Below are 17031 nucleotides of genomic sequence, written 5' to 3' on the forward strand. Positions count from 1 at the left end.
CCAGACTCTGCAGGCTTCTCTAGGGAATCCGGGCTGTAGGTCGTCTGTCATTTCCCGCCTCCACTGCTTTGCTTCAGCCCGACCCAGACGGAGCTGTTCCCTCTCACAGGGATGGGGTCTGAAGGGTGAGTTCGACCCAGTGGCCCGCAGCCAGATTCCAGGCTCGGGGGCCAGCACTCCATCCCTGTGCTCACCCCCAGTGTGGGGTCCGCTCAGCAGCGGGCTCTGTCTTCTGGGGAACAGACTTGTGGGCACAGCGGGGAAGGAGAGGGTGGGGCCCGTGGAGAGAGAAGCGCTGAACGTATGCATTACGGTATGTAAAATCAGACAGCCAGCGGGAATTTGCTCTGTGGCCCAGGGAGCTCAGATCTGGTCCTCTGACAGCCTGGGGGTGGGATGGGGAGGGGACACGTGTGCGCCCACAGCTGAGTCATGTTGATGCCTGGCAGAAACGAACAGAGCAACTGTCCTCCAATTAAAAATAGATAGTTTAAATTAAAACAAAAGACCACGCTCTGTCTTGTGCAGCTTTGCGAGGATGCCAGGTCTCCGTCGGGTGGGGCTGCCCAGGTCCCCACCGCTCACCCCCTGCGCACTCACGGGGCTGGCGGCGCCGACCTTCGCGGTGCTCCTGACGGTGCGTGCTGGGCAGGAAGAAGCGCGGCTTTGTGCCGTTCGTCCCCAGCCCCAGCCACCACCGGGGACCCAGTTCACACCACCGTCCTGCCTGATGGAAAGAGAGGTACTGAGTTCTGGCAGAAGCAGCTGAGACTCGAGCCGGGGTGCTAGGGTGAGGGGAGGCCTGAGCCGCCCTGAGCCCCAGCCCCGCACCCCCACCATCTGCTCCTCTGTGTGTTTATTGTTGTCTGGTTTTAAAAAATAAGTTCAAGAGGGAAAACAAAGCCAACTGGTGAAAACAATGTGAAGGATTGAAACAATTTATATTTAGAGTCTTAAAAAAAAAGTACAGTTCACCATCTTTGGTTCTATAGTCCTATGTTTTTCATTAAAGCTTGAAACAGAATTCTACCCCTCAAATCGAGCCCTGAGTACTTGGGGAGGCTGCAGGGTTCTCCGTTCAGCTGTCCCTAACAACACGCAGAGTCCCACCCAGGCTCCTAACCACCCTGCAGCTTCCTGCATGGACAGGAGCCCTTTTAAGCAACCCCCCCGCCTTTGGGGCTTCCCTCGCAGCTCAGAGTGTAAAGAATCCGCCTGCAATGCAGGAGACCCGGGTGCGATCCCTGGGTCAGAAAGATCCCCTGTAGGAGGAAATGGCACCCACTCCAGTATTCTTGCCTGGAGAATCCCATGGACAGAAGAGCCTGGCGGGCTAAGGTCCAGGGGATGGCAAAGAGTCAGACACGGCAGAGTGACTCACACTTTCCCACTTTCTCCGCCTGCACATACCCCCGGCTTTGGGCTGCTTTCCCCTTGATGGTACAGGTACAGAACCCCCCCCCCCCCCCCACCTTCTTAGCAACAGGGCCTGATCACGTGACCTAGGCTCAGCCAATCAGAAACTCCTAACTGAGATTCAGGTTGAGGAGTGACTCCAAGAGCTAGGCAGCACCCAGGTAGTCAGGACGGCTGCGCAGATGTCTGATTCCAGGGTGGACACCTGGACACTGAGCTGCTGGAGGCAGAGGCTGCGTCTGCACTGGAGGCCTGGGCTCCACCGCATATCGTCCAGGGAGGGGCCAGGAGTCGCCTGGAGCTGTCTGAGGGTCATGTGGGCGTTGCATCGGGGCACAGCCCCCAGCCCAGGTCTCTGGACCACCCCGGTTTTTATGAATATCTTTTGTGAGTGAGTTGCTCAGTCATGTCTGATTCTTTGTGACCCCATTCTTTGTGACTGCAGCTTACCAGGCTCCTCTCTCCATGGGATTTCCCAGGCAGGAATTCTGGAGTGGGTTGCCATTTCCTCCTCCAGGGGATCTTCCCAACCCAGGGATCAAACCCAGGTCTCCTGCATAGCAGGCAGATTCTTTACCGTCTGAGCCGCCAGGAAGCCTGAGTGTCCTTTAGTGAATACCTTTTCTGTTTAAATTCTCTGGGGTGAATTTTGCTGGTTGCAGTTACGAACATTGATTCATACAGTAGTCAATACATAATAGCACCCATCACCGCCTGAAATGCATATTTCCCCTTATACTGCCTGGATTTCTTGTCTGGGCACTTATCAATTTCTATTGATTGATTAAGGAGGCCAAGATCCCTGGCTGGCATCAGTTAGGCTGTACGAGCCATGTAGGGACTAAGGGAAGGCATTAGGGCTTTAAGATTCCTGCTTCCCACATTCCCACTGCCTGGAGACTCAGGCCAGGGTCCCGTCTGTTTGTTTTCAAGCCAGAGACCCTGGCGTTCCTCCCTCTGAGCTGCCCTCACTCCCAGATGCGGAAGGCTTTGAGAAGAAACTGTGCTTTTCCGTCCGACAGTAAGCTGCCCACATCAAAGCCCAAGAAGGCACAGGCATGTGGGGAGTCATGGGTCAGATATTTAATTATTCTAATCTAGAAGTCTCTTCTCCCCGCACTGCCAAGAACAGAAAGTTCCTTTTTTGAAAAGTAGGCTTGTCCCTTGGAAGGATTGAGTGTCTCCTGGGCCTAGAAGCTCTCAGACTCACCTCCAGAGCTTGAGAAGACCCAGACACGTTCTGTCCACACGATCGTGGACGAAGCGGGGGCTGCCAGCCTTTGCAGGAGAGGGTGGGCAGGGTGGGCTTAGGTGTGTGCCTTCTTATTTATTTTTAAGAAAAGCCTGCTTTCAAATAGGGAGATTAGAATGGACTTGTATTTCTAAACAACCGTGTCCTCTGATATCATCAGATAAAGAAATGACTCTTAAATGTTGCCTCATCTACAAAGCTTAGGACCTCTTTCTCCCTTTTGCTTTTTCTTTCTCTCTCTCTTTTTAATCTTTGAGAAAGATAATGAAAGAGGAAGCTTGAAACCCCATTTCTATTGATGTTCCAACATACAACTGCAGGATTTAGGAACCAGCGGAGATCAAAGAGAACGAGTCCCATTTCGATAGCATTACAGCGTTGCGGGCAGAGGGTGTGGAGCTCATTTAGGAGCTCAGAGGCAAGGAGTTGTTCACACACCTTCATTTGAGCCAAAGACAGAAGGAAAAGTGCCCGAGGTTCCAAGGGATTCTTCAGGAGTGTGGTTAATAAGGTCACAGCAGCTGCACGCACACTTAGCTGATGCATTTGCCCCGGGAAAACCCACAACACTCCCGCGTCAGCATCACCCGGAGGAGAAACAAGCAGTGGTGACTCCATCCTAGTTCCAAATTTAACTGAGCGAGAGGTGTTCAGTTGGCTCTTCTTTTCTTTAAAGAGAGAAGTCATTTTCTTTTTTTTTTTAGTTGATGGATCTCACTTATTTTCAGTCACGCTGGGTCTTGGCTGCTGCTTGGGCTCTCTCCAGCTGGGATGGGCCGGGGCCGCTCTCCATCACGGTCCCGTTGCGGAGACTCCTGCCGCCGAGCTCAGGCACTAGGCCCACAGGCTTCAGTTCTTGCTGCCTGTGGGCCCAGCAGGCGTGGTGTCCAGGCTCAGCTGCTCCAAGGCAGGGAGAATCTTCCCAGACCAGGGATCGAACCCGTGTCCGCTGCATGGGCAGGCAGATGCCTATCCACCGTACCGCTGGGGAAATCCTCAGTCTGTTCTTGGTGGGATCTAGGGTGGGAGCCTGGGTGAGACAGAGTTGGGAATAGAGTGGCAGGTAAGGGACGAGAAACACGTCCTGTCGGCTTCGACTGGGTCGCGTACTGTCTTCCTCTGAGAGGGACATCCCATCCGCCTCCCACCTGGTGGTCCTGCCTCCAGCCACGCTTCCCATTAAGACGAGCTCCGACCCCAGGCCTTCCTCCACCGGCCCCGGTCTCTATGAGGCACCGCCACCCTGCACCTGCCCAGAGGCCTGAGCACCGTCGCCGTCTCAGCCTCCAGTCCTCCCCACGTGGACCCCATCACCGCAGCCCACGGACTCCAGCGCCATTCTCTCCCAGACGCACCCCCGCCCAGCCACCCCCAAGCCCACATTCGGACCTTCTAATAACAGACTAGAGGCATGTGAAAAAAATCAACCACCGAGAGCCTGAGAGACGTTGAAACGGCATTTGTCAACGAAAACCACTTGAAGCAAAGCCGGAGGACGGCCGTGGGTTGAAAGCCCCCCATTCTGCGCAGGAGGGAGAAAAACAAAAGTAACAAACTTCGCTTTGAAAATGTGAAGTCTCGCCCCCACCCTCGTTGAAACGTACTTACGCATCTCTCAGGCCTATGAAAGCTGATACAGTCATTTTGGAAAATAATTCGGCCTTATATATCAGAAGCCATAAAAATGTTCATCTCCTTTGACCCAGTAATCCCACTCCTGGGAATTTACTGGAGGGAAATAATTCAAAACAAGAATAAAAGGGGAGGGGGCTATGTCTACGCAGATGTTTATTGCCTCCTTGTACAAGCAAGAATTAATAGCAAAAGAAATGTCCAATTATAGTGGAACATGAAGTACATTTCAGGGTAATTAATGCAGTGGTATATTAGGCTGCTGCAAAAACAATAAATATGGGCTATAGGTAGAACCCGGGGAAAATATACAGGAAATAATGTTGAATGAAAAATATATGTTCCACAATCACAACTGCAGGAAAAACGAATACTTTTACAGATGAAAAATGGAAGGGGCATTGGATTCAGGTAAATAATGTACATGATTGATTAGTGGGATTATGGACATGGCTTTTTTGATGCTTTCGAGTTAAATGGAAATGTTTTCAAGCCCCTTTGAGGCACCCTAATCATGGGAGTGGCTTGGCTGGGAGAGGGGACTCTGGCCCAGCCCTGTGGAGGGAGGGGGCTCCGTGTGGCCTCCCGCACCCACCTTGGGGTCCCCCTCATCCTCAAGGGAGATCTAACCCCGTGTCCCCTTGGGCAAGCAGCCCAGGTTTGGCGTCAGAGGCTGAGAGCAATCAGAGTCCAGGTTTGGGTACTGACCCTGCCCTAAGGACAGAGCTTGTCCAAGGTCCAGACAGCAAAGTTGAGGCTCCCAGCCAAGGTGAGGAGCTCGGGTCAAGATTCTGGAGGGACAGGAGGAGAGTTAGAGAGGCTGATGGATGCTCACAGTGATGGTGAGACAGCTGAAAAATGGAAAAACCAAACCCAAACCCGAACACAGCGAAGCTCCGCCCAGGCCCGCACAGACGGCCACTCTCGCGCGAAGAGAGGGTCTTCACGAGTGAGGTTTTGCTGTTCTCGGTGCTGGAACCTGGGTAGAAGAATGATGCTTTTAGTGTTTCATTATTTCTAGACAATGAATATCTAGAGGGAGAATGTTCTAGAAAGGGCTCCCTGCTGCTCGTTTGAACCGTCCATTTGAAAGTCCCTGCTTCCAGAGTGGCCCTTGCGTGGGCAGAGGGGCTTACAAACTTACCCAACAAAGTGAGGCGCATCTTTCTTTTGAGAAAAAACAGTTCATCTCCTGATTCCTTGAAATGAACCCCCTCAGAACATTTCCAGTTGTGTTTGGTGTCTTATTAACTTGAAAGACTGTCCAGGTTGCAGAGAAGCGTAGACAGTCAATCAGAAATGAAGAAAGTGTTTCTGAATTTCCTCCGTACATCAATTTTGTGTAAAGTGATATCTACCCAGTGGCCCTCCCAGGAGCCGCAGCGATAAAGATGCCCCTGCCAACACAGGAGACAAAGTGTCCCTCCTTGAGTCGGGACGATCCCCTGGAGGAGGACCACTCCAGTGTCCTTGCTTAAGGAAACCCCATGAACAGAGGAGCCTGGCGGGCAACAGCCCATGGGTTTGCAAAGAGTCAGACACGACTGGACACGCACCCTAATTGTTACATTTGTGACTTTCTAAAAATGAAAATGAGGTTCATAAAACGTGATGATGAACAATCCGAATTCTTCCCCAGGAATTTGCAATAAGGACTTATATTTACCATGACCACAAGCCCTATTAACACAAATGTATAATGCTTACTATGTACCAGGTGCAATCCCAGTGTTCATAAATATTGATTCATTTACTATTCAAAGCAGTTCTGTGAAGTGAATCATTATCACTGTTCCCACTTTACAGATGGGAACAGACAGGCACAGAGACATTAAGCAGCTTGTCCAAGGACACACAGCTGGGAGGGGCAGAGCCACTGAACCACCCGGGTTAAGGTGGGTGGCATGGGGGTGACCCCATCCCCATGCCCAGGGGACTCATGCCCCAGCTGGGCCCTGCTGCTCATCCTGGAGACGGGCACCTGATTGAGGAGGACCAGTAGCGGATGCCCAGCCCTTCCAGGAACATCTTGCCACCAGAGAGGACGCAGTCGAGACAGAGATGGAGAGAGAAGGCGTCAAGGCACATCCGAGCCCAGAGCTGCTGCCAGACCCAAGGCACACGTCTGTCTTCCATTTTTAATTTGGTTCCCATTCCTTTTGGACGTTGTTGTCACTGGTGTGAAATGGGATCTTGGGGCTGAGTGAACAGCTGCTGTTTCAGCATCAGGCGCTGACAGCGTCGCTGAAAAGGCCGCAGCCTCTTGGGTGCGGAGACAGGAGAGAAACAGCGTCACCTCCACTCCTCCGCTGGACGCGCGTCCATCTCTGCCATGTGTCGGGCAGAGGAGAGCGGCGCCCTTTGGGGTGGACCCCCTGGAGCCCCGGTTTTCTCATCTGTCACGTGGGAGACTCCTGAGAGGGCTCCTGGGGCTAAATGACGTGGTGCCAAGAACCTACCTAACGAATGGTTCTGACCCCAAACATGATAGCAGTTACTACACGGTGCCCGTGTTTTCTGTGAATCATTGTATTGAATTCGATCCTCACAACAATCCGATGCTTTAAAACCGTCATCCCTCTTTTGTTCTGGTGAAACTGACACTCCCAGATTGCAAGGAGATCCAACCAGTCTATCCTAAAGGAAATCAGTCCTGAACATTCATTGGAAGGACTGATGTTGAAGCTGAAACTCCAGTACTTTGGCCACGTGATGCAAAGAGCTGACTCATTTGAAAAGACCGTGATGCTGGGAAAGACTGAGGGTGGGAGGAGAAGGGGACGACAGAGGATGAGATGGTTGGATGGCATTACTGAGTCAGTGGACATGAATCTGAGCAAACTTTAGGAGACAGGGAAAGAGTTTACTGAGAAGGAGCCTGGCGGGCTGCAGTCCATGGGGTCGCAAAGAGTTGGACACAGCTGAGCGACTTAACGACAGCAACGAGGTTACTTGACGACTGAATGACGAGTTAGTTAGTTAGTTAAGTCGCTCAGTCGTGTCCGACTCTTTGCGACCCCATGGACTGTAGCCCACCAGGCTCCTCCATCCATGGGATTCTCCAGCCACTGGAGTGGCTGCCAATGACGAGCACGCAACAGAATTCAAGGACTTCGAGCCAGGTCTGACACAGGTCTTCCGAGGCCTGGGTGGCTCGAGGGGACCTTCCAGGATCTGGAAACATGAGCCCGAGGGGCTAGTCATCAGACCCAGAAGGGTGTGCGGACCGCCGGTGGTGGAGCGAGGGAGAGAAGAGACAGATGCGAACGCCCGGAGAGCTTGTCTCACGTCCTGCCCATCTTGGAAAGCTCCCTGGAAAATCCTGGGGCTAAGGCTCGGAGGAAGACCGGCCTCCAGGAATGAAGGTGTGGGGCAATCCCGCAAGCACGCAGTCCCCACCCCGGGGCAATGGCAGCCGCGCACGAGCCGGGATCCCAGATGCTGTCCTGGTTGGATTACATAGACTTGGAAAGTCCAGGCATGAAATGCCTCAGTGATAACAATAGAAAACAGATCAAAAGCCCAAAGAAAGAAATCAGGAGAAATGGAAAACAGACGGACTGGCAGCGGAAGATGAAAGGGGAGAATTTACAATCTGACACCAAAGCAGAGCCAGCGTTTAAGCTTTTGCTGGCAGTTGACCCATATCCAGATGAGAGTTTTGCAGCATTAATTGGAGGGATGAAATTACCATCTTTGAGCAGCGTTTCAGGCTTCTGGGACCTCAGGGTCAGGAGAGCTCCCTGGCAGCCTCCGAGGCTCACCCTGCCTTTTAAATAATCCAGGAGGTCATCGGCACCTGAACCCGCACAGACTCTGCCATTGTCAGCCACTCCACAAAGACCAGGAAGGTCCACCGGGTATAGGAGGGCTTGAAAACACAATCTCCCTGAAAATAAGCAGTAAACGGAAAGAAGGGAAAATCCAGCCTCCCTGGCTGCAGTCTCGCTGCATCATGGGTCAGATAGCTCTGAGTCTCAGTTCAGATCAGAGAGAATCCAGTCTATACTGACTTCAGCAAAAGCGGGAAGGCGTTGGCTCAGATAACGAAACAGTGAAAGGACCCTCTAGCTTCAGGTGTCAGTGGGAACACACGTTCCGGGAAAGTGGAAGAGAGGAGTCGCCAGTGGCAAAGCCATGTGGTGAATGCGGTGGTTAAGACACGCCCGGCCGGCACCGGGGCCTGGAGGAGGCCCGGGAAGGCTCCTGGGAGGAGGGGGCTGAGGAGAGAGTGGAGATGAGAAAGGATCCTCGTGAGGACTGGAAGCGGAGAGAAGGAGGGAGGCGGGAACCTGGTGACTGTGGGACGACAACGCACGCCGAGGAATCAGGCCTCCAGATTCTGCCGGCCACCGGGGCTCGGAGGCGGACAGGCTCGCGATCTCCACCCTGCAGGATGCGGGCTGGCTGTGGGCAGGTCTGCCAGCAGAGAGCAGGGCGGGGAAGTTGTCAGGGTCACCCCGTGGGGATGGGGCCGCCGGGGCGACAGCCTTAGCTGCAGGGGAGGGGCCGCGAGTGGAGAGCCGCCGGGGGCCTGCGCTGGTGATGCTGGCCCATGAGAGGTGCGGGTGCGGGGAGGAGGGCGCGGAGCTGTGTGAGAAGCCGTGTTTCGAGCAGGACATGGGAGACGTCTGCTGGGCTGCAGGCTGCGCTAAGGTAGGACCTGGGGACCACTCTGAATCCCCCGGGGGCTCAGATGGTAAAGCATCTGCCTACAACGCGGGAGATCTGGGTTCGATCCCTGGGTTGGGAAGATCTCCTGGAGAAGGAAATGGAAACCCACTCCAGTACTCTTGCCTGGAAAATCACATGGACAGAGGAGCCTGGTAGGCTGCAGTCCACGGGGTCGTGAAGAGTCGGACACGACTGAGCGACATTTACTTTACTTTACTGAGCCAGGAAGACAGACAGGGATCACCAGGAGCGGGGTGCACACGTGCGGTCGCGAGAGCTCTGGAGTCAGAGGCATGGCCTGGGAGGAAGTGATCCAGCGGAAGACAGAGCAAGTAAGAAGTCCCTTGAGGGACGCGAAGAAAACCAGGAGAGCCAGTGGGAGCCCAAGTGGGAGCCCAAGTGGGAGGGAAACTGGAAGGGAAGGGAAGGGAAAGCTTCTTAAGAGAGGTGGATACTCAAGACGGGAGGAGAAACTGTCCTCCAATAATTGTATTTTGTTCTATGCTTCTCAATATTGTACAATAATAATCTTTGATAATTAAAAAAGAAAGAAAAAAAGAAAGCAAAGACAGCAGATCTGGAGGGATCAGCATGGAACAGCGCCTACGGGATTCTGCAACAGAAAATTCCCTGGCCCCTTTGGTGGGCGTGTCCTTGGGGAGGTGGGGCCGGCAGCCAGGGTGTGGTCCTTGCCGGGAGACGGGAGGTGATTCAGAGCAGCAGCAGGGAGACAGTTTTCAAGAAGACCGGAGGGGAGGATGGAGAGAGCCAGAGCCGTGGACGGAGATGCGGACTGGAGCCTGGGGGGTTCGGCTGCTGCTGTTTTAAGACGATAAGGCTTGGGTGTGTTTACAAGAGACCTTTAGGACCCTCAGTGGGTGGTGGGGACGGGCTCAGGCTGCAGAGGGCGGTGTGAGCATCTTCCTTCTGATGCCGCGGGAGCAAGAGGGGGTGACTCAAGGCTGAACGGCATGCATGGGGCGAAGGCAAGCCTTTGAGAGACCTCAGCTGGCAACCTGGATCTTCTCAAAGAAGTCGGAGGGAAGCGTGCCCGCTGACAGTGAGCGACCACGGCTGGGTGGTGGACGACGCGAAGACTCCCAGCAGCTGTGCAGGGACGAGGGAGGCGGCCGCTCGGGGCAGGGACCACTGGACTTGGATGCTCTGAGGCCCTAGCGGTCCAGAGCAACCCGACTGTATCTGACCGCATCAGATCAGATCTTCTCATCTGGAATCCACGGCGAGGTCGAGCGGGCTGGGCTGAGACGTTTTGCTGATGTAGAAAGAATTAGCTGGGACTCCCCTTGTGGCCCAGTGGCTAAGACTGTGCTCCCAGCGCAGGGGGCCCAGGCTCCACCCGGGTCAGGAGACGAGGTCCACGTGCCACAAGTGAGCTGCAGCATCAGACAGAGGCAAACGCGCCTGAGGGGGTAAGGGGGCGACGGAGCCTCTCCGGTGGCCGAGCAGGAGGCCTGAGACCCGGGCCACTCCTGGGCCAGGAAGATCCCCTGGAGAAGGGAATGGCAGCCCACCCCAGCGCTCCTGCCTGGACAGTCCCCTGGACAGAGGGGCCTGGCGGACTACGTTCGGTCCATGGGTTTGCAGAGTCAGACACGACTGAAGAGATTCAGCACGCACACGGGCGTGCGGGGCCAGCCATGGTCCTTCTGCCCAGCGTTCAGGAGCCATGTGTCCCGTGAGGCGGCGTGTGCTGGGGGCGAAGAGTGGAGACCACTGAAGGAGCCGCGGGGCGGTGGCAGCCACCCGGGGTGGTGCCGACGAGAGCTGACGCTCGGTGAGGTCCACCTGGTCTGACTGCCCCAAAGGCTTTACAAGGGCTGTCTCAGGCCATCCAAACACCGCCTTATGACATAGTTGCCACTATTTTCTTTTTTTAAAAAACCTTTAGTTGGAGGCCAGCTGCTTTACAATACCGTGCCGGTTTCTGCCATACATTATGAGTCAGCCATAAGCATACACACGTCCCCTCCCTCCTGAACCTCCCACCCCGTCCCACCCTTCTCAGTGCTCACAGAACAGTGGGTTTGAGCTCCCTGAGTCATAGAGCCTATTTTACGGAGAGAAGTTAAGTCAGGAAGAGAAACACAAATATTGCAAATTAATGCATATATACAGAATCTAGAAAGGTGATGTTGCTGAGCCTATTCACAGGGCAGCGATGGACAGGCAGACGCAGAGAACAGGATTTCAGGTTTTCTTAAGAAAAAAAAACCCAAACCCACTGAATGTTCACACTCGATCTCCAAAGTGCCTTAGATCCTAAAACTCAAAAGCAGCTTTTGCTCCCAATGAAGAAATTACCTGGCCCTGATCCTAGCTGATCTTTTTTGCTCTCCTGGAGTTGAAAAGTGCCTTTTGCGGGAGAATGTGAAAAACAATCCCCACCGAATACTTCGAGAGGAATTCAGATCGAAGCCCTTTGCGCGTTCCCCACTGTTGCGCCAGTCTCGTTCAGAAATGACTCTGCTGTGGAGGCTCTATCTTCAGTCTCGCCTTCGGAACTTGAGTTTTGTCTCCAAAAGGCAAAGGTGGAGGCGGGGGCTGCCCCGACTCCCCGGGAAGCCTGTGGGCTCCCAGTGGGGGTGAGGTGCTGGCTTGGCGCCCAGGCCCTGACGCTTTTCCCATCAGCCCATTTCATTCCACTAAAGACAACCCCCCGGGGATTTCAGCACACTTTCTCCGATCTTCCCTGGAAGCGGAGAGTCTCCTCTGACCTCGGGCACCAATTGCAACTAGTCAGATTTCTCACCTCGGCCAGGGGACAGCCCCTGTGAGTCCCCCCACACACCCCCGGCCGGGAGGCCGCCTCTAGGCCCTGGCAGCCGCCCAGGGTTGTTTTCCCAGGTGCGGAGGAGCGCTTCTGCAGAGCCGCTGCGGGCACTCTTCTCTGTTTATACCACGGATTTTCACGAACTCCTGTTAAGAAGCAAGTATCCCAGCGAATTCCCTAGCCGTCCAGTGGTTAAGGCTCAGTGGTAAAGAATCTGCCTACCGATGCAGGATCCCTGGGTGGGGAAGATCCCCTGGAGAAGGAAATGACAGCCCACTTCAGTACTCCTGCCTGGAGAATCCCACGGACAGAGGAACCTGGTGGGCCACAGTCCATGGCGTCACAAAGAGTAGAATACAGCTGAGCACACAGCTCTCTTTTCAATGTGGTAAAACACATAACATGAAATTGACCATTTTAGCCTTTTTTTTTTTTTTTCTTTTTACTGTTTTTTAAATTGGAGGTTAATTGCTTTACAACGGTGCGCCGGTTATTTTGGCCATTTAAAAGTATATGGTTCTGTGGCTTTAAGCACAGCCACAAGTTGTACAGTCGTCACGACCATCCGTTTCCAGGATGGAAACTTTCTCATCTTCCTCGACTGAAGCTCCGCACCCACTGCTCTGCTTTCTGCCCGCTGTGAACTTGCCTACACTCGGGACGTCAGGGAAGTGGAATCCTGTAATACTTGGCCCTCCATATCTGCCTCATGTTGCTTTGCAGAATGTCTTCAAGGCTTATCCGTGTTGGTGCCTAGGTCAGGGTGTCATTCCTCCCAAGACTTTCCATCGTGTGTACAGACTGCCTTTTGCTCACTCGTCCGTCGGAGGCACTCGAGTCGTTTCCACTATTGCGACTTACGCTGCTATGAACGTGGGCACACGAGTGCTATGCTGAGTCGCTTCAGTCGTGTCCGACTCTGTGCGACCCCACAGACGGCAGCCCACCAGGCTCCCCCGTCCTTGGGATTCTCCAGGCAAGAGCACTGGAGTGGGTTGCCATTGCCTTCTCCGGGCACACGAATGCCTGCTTCCAACTCCTTTGTACGCCTGGAGGGAAAGTTATCGGATCATTGCTGTTGTTCAGTCGCTCAGTCATGTCATTCCTCGTGACCCCATGACCGCAGGACGCCAGGCTTCCCTGTCCTTCACCATCGCCCAGAGCTTACTCAGACTTATGTCCTTTGAGTTGGTGAGGCCATCCAACCATCTCGTCCTCTGTCGTCCCCTTCTCTTCCTGCCTGCAATCTTCCCCAGCATCAGGGTCTTTTCCAATGAGTCAGTTCTTCGCATCAGGTGGCCAAAGTAGAGGAGTTTCAGCTTCAGCATCAGTCCTTCCAATGAATATTCAGGGTTGATTTCCTTTAGGATGGACTGGTTTGATCTCCTTGCTGTTCAAAGGACTCAAGAGTCTTCTCCAACACCGCAGATCAAAAGCACCAATTTTTTGGCACTCAGCCTTCTTTATGGTCCAGCTCTCCCATCCATATGTGACTACTAGAAAAACCATAGCCTTGACTATACCGACCTTTGTCAGCAAACTGTTGTCTCTGCTTTTTAATATGCTTTCTGGGCATCCTGCCATCCTTTGTTTAATTTTGGAGGTGCCACCATACTGCTTTTCCATAGCAAGTGTACCATTTGACACTCCCACAAGCAACGCGCAAGACCCCAATCTGTCTCCATCCTCATCAGCATCAGTCATTTTCTGTGTGGTGGTTTTTGCTTTTACTGTAACAGCATTCGAATGGGCATGAAGCGGTATTTCACTGTGATTTTGACGGCATTTCCTGACGATTAGCGACACTGAGCATCTTTCCATATGCTTGCTGGCTCTTTGTATGTCTCCTTTGGAGAAATACCTATTTGCATTGTTTGCCCTTTTTATAATTTGACTTTTATTTTATCCTGGAGTCCAGTTGATTTACAAAGTCGTGTTAGTTTCAGGTCCAGTAAAGTGAGTCAGTCACACACACGCACACATTTTTCAGCCTCTCCACTCATTTAGGTTATTAGAGTGTCGAGTAGAGTCCCCTGTGCAACCCAGTAGGTCCTTGCTGGTCATTTATTTTATATATAATAGTGTGTGTATGTTAATCTATTTGCCCATTTTTAATATGATTGTTTGAAGCTTTTTGTTGCTGAGTTGTCAGAGGACTAGGTTTCTTAGGGAGAGAAAAGCTAATTCATGTCTTCCAAACACACACACACACACACACACACACACACACACACACACACTCCGGGCCGCACAACACTTGGGGTGACGGGACAGAGCTCTGAAACACAGAACAAGAACGTGGCCCAGCAGCAGTCACGCGGACTTGCCTGGAAACCAGGCACTCGGGCCAGCAGTGCCGGCCGCACGCGAGGGCAGACGTGCCAGCCAGGCCTGGAGCACGCGGGGCCCTCTGCTCTGCAGGGCAGCTGCTCCAACTCAGAGATAAGTGACCTCGGGTGAAGCAGCTCGAATACCCAGACGAGCTGGCTCACTCTTCAGGAGAGGACTTGGTCTCGGCCCCCCAGCCTGTGTGCTGGGCCCCCGGCTCTCATTGGGCAGAGAAGCCGAGCAGACTGGGGCTCCTCTCCTCACGCTGCCCAGTGCCAGCGCGGTGAGGGCGCCGGGCGCCTGGAGTGGCCGCACTTAAAATAGAGGTGGCCGGTGCCGAGGGCGAGGCTCCTCTTGTGCTGAGGGTGGCATCCTGACTTCTTCAAGCCTGCTCTGGCTTCTCTGGGTGGTGCATCCAGCTCATCAGGACGTTGAAGAGATTCAGTGATGGCTGTGCTGGGGATTCCAGTGCATAAGACTCCACCCTTGCAGTGCAGGGGCCCACGTTCAACCCCTGGTTGGGGAATTAGATCCCACATGCTGCAACTAAGACCCAGCGCACCCAGATAAATAAATAGTTTTTGTAACCAACATTATAGCTTATGTAAAGTGTCTGGAAAAAGATGAAACTCCATGCACATAAATAGTAACTGTCTCGCTTTAGTTTCGTCTAGACATTCTGCCTAGTAAGCAATGTGGAGAGAGAAACAGGGCAAATCCAGAGCTTCCCTCTGAGTCGTCCCCAAGCCCTTCCTGTGTCTCACCTGGCAGCCTGCTGACACACACGGAGATGAACCAGAACATCACAGGACCAGCAGCCAGTCCTTTCTCGGCCACCTGCTCACTGGGTGACCTTGGGCAAGAAACATTACCTCTCTGAAGACCTAAGGAGACCGCACCCATGCAAGAATGTGATCAATTATAGCAGCGATGAACACGACTACTCTCTGTGACCCCATGGGGTCGCAGCCTGCAGCCCGCCAGGCTCCTCTGTCCATGGGATTCTCCAGGCAAGGACACTGGAGTGGGTTCCCATGCCCTTCTGCAGGGGATCTTCCCGACGCAGGGATCGCACCGACGTCTCTCAGGTCTCCTGCATGGCAGGCGGGCTCTTCACCACCAGCGCCCCCAGGAAACCAAGACGGCGGCCCCGAGCCTGGACGCAGATCGGAGCCGTCTCCACGGGTTTTCTTCCCCGAGGACAGATGGGGAAGAAGTCCCAGACAAAGGACTCTCCTCTGCAAAAGACTGGGGAAGGCAGTCTGGTTAATGGTCCTTCACCCCGAGGCCAAAAGGTGAAAGGTCACAAGGAGGCCTCGTCTACAGGGGATTCCTGCAGAGGGGCTGCGGGGGGCGGCTGCCCTCGGGAGGCCGGAGCAGTGGGCTCTCCAACCAAAGACAGGGGCACTTTGTTCTCAGGATTCCGGGGAAGCTAAACGCGGAGGAGGAGGGTGGGGAGAGCGGAGGCCATGGAGGTCGCGCCTGCCCGACCATGCTAATTAGCAGCTGCTCATCAAGGTGTGAAGCCCACAGCTGGGCGGGGAAAGCAAGGCTTCCCTGAGTCCTCCAAGGCCCGAGGTAAGCCTGAGTTGCTTTTCCTTGTTTAACTTTGGGCAGTTATGTTTTATTTTATTATTTTAAAAAATTTGTATATTGCAGTATATTAGATTTACAGTATCCTGTTAATTTCAGTGTATAGCAAAGCGATTCAGTTACATGTATATCCATATACGCACACACACACATTGCTGTTGGTTCAGTTGCCAAGTCACGTCTGACTCTTTTTGACCCCATGGGCTGTAGCCCGCCAGGCTCCGCTGTCCATGGGATCTTCCAGGCAAGACACTGGAGTGGGTTGCCATGCCCTCCTCCAGGGGATCTTCCCAACTCAGGGATCGAACCCGTTTCTTGCGCACTGCAGGCCAATTCTTTACTGTCTGAACCCACGTCTCCTGTGTTGGAAGGCGGGTTCTTTGCCACTGGGCCTCCAGGGTAGCCTGTGTATATGTGTTCATCTGTTCTTTTTCAGATTTCATTCCCATATAGGTTATTATAGACTGTAGAATATCGTGCCCTTGCAATGCTGTTGGTCCTTGTGGATTATCTAGCTTATATATAGTGTTGTGTGTATTTTAATCCCAACGTAAGGCTGAGTTACCTTGACATCCCTCCCACTCAGCAGTCTGGTGGCCGAGATTTGAGGCATCCCCTGAGTGATGCAGCAAGCATGCCATCCTCCTTGGGTGCCCCCTACATTCTGCACACGGGTCCTCTACATATACCCGGTACCACATCCTCTCTGAGTGCCCACTGTACACCGGGCTCTGCTGGGGAAGGCCGGTGGGGCAGAAAGGAGCCCAACAAGGTCCCTGGCTTGAAGCCCAGGGACCAGCAACAACTTAAGCAGGAAGAAGGCCGTACTCAGATTTGGGGGAAGGAGCCCCAGCTCCAGCTCAGCTGGGGAACCTCCATCCGCCCCCCGACCCCACCCTGGCTTTAAGAACCCGAGGATCAGGCTCTCCCTCACTCCCACCCCTGCACCCACCCCCTGGTGCTGGCCGACCTGGACTCGAGGTCAAGCGGCCACTTCTGGGCCGGGAGTGAGGGGGCCTTCACCCTCGGATCCCCTCCCAGAATGTCCTGTTGGCAGCACAGGCTTGTCTGATGGAAAGGGCCGCTCACTCCGAACACCGCTGAGCAATGTGGGCCTCTTGGCTCGACCTGTGTTCTCACGAGCTCTTTCATCCTCTGAACGGCCGTGGGATGCGGACCTTGTTTCTGCTTCACAGATGAGGCATCTGGGATCAAACAGAAACTTGCTGAGGGTCACACTGCACGGGACTGGGCAAGCTGGATGCTCTCAGTGTGAACCAGCGCGCCACCCGGATTTACCAACGGGGAGGAGGGGACCACAGATGAAAAGGACACTTCCAGGACG

At 53.7% G+C, this 17031-nt stretch overlaps 1 long non-coding RNA gene across 1 annotated transcript; it reads right to left on the bottom strand.

Annotated features, from left to right (window-relative positions):
• Positions 1-2941: 2941 nt before the first annotated feature.
• Positions 2942-16652, bottom strand: LOC132657383 (uncharacterized). Its single transcript, XR_009595433.1, has 2 exons — positions 11988-16652; positions 2942-5279 (listed from the first exon to the last, which is right to left on the bottom strand). It is a non-coding gene; the product is annotated as an uncharacterized LOC132657383 (long non-coding RNA).
• Between the last annotated feature and the right edge of the window lie 379 nt (positions 16653-17031).

Source organism: Ovis aries, chromosome 11 (genome assembly GCF_016772045.2).
Source record: "Ovis aries strain OAR_USU_Benz2616 breed Rambouillet chromosome 11, ARS-UI_Ramb_v3.0, whole genome shotgun sequence".
Taxonomy (NCBI): Eukaryota; Metazoa; Chordata; class Mammalia; order Artiodactyla; family Bovidae; genus Ovis; species Ovis aries.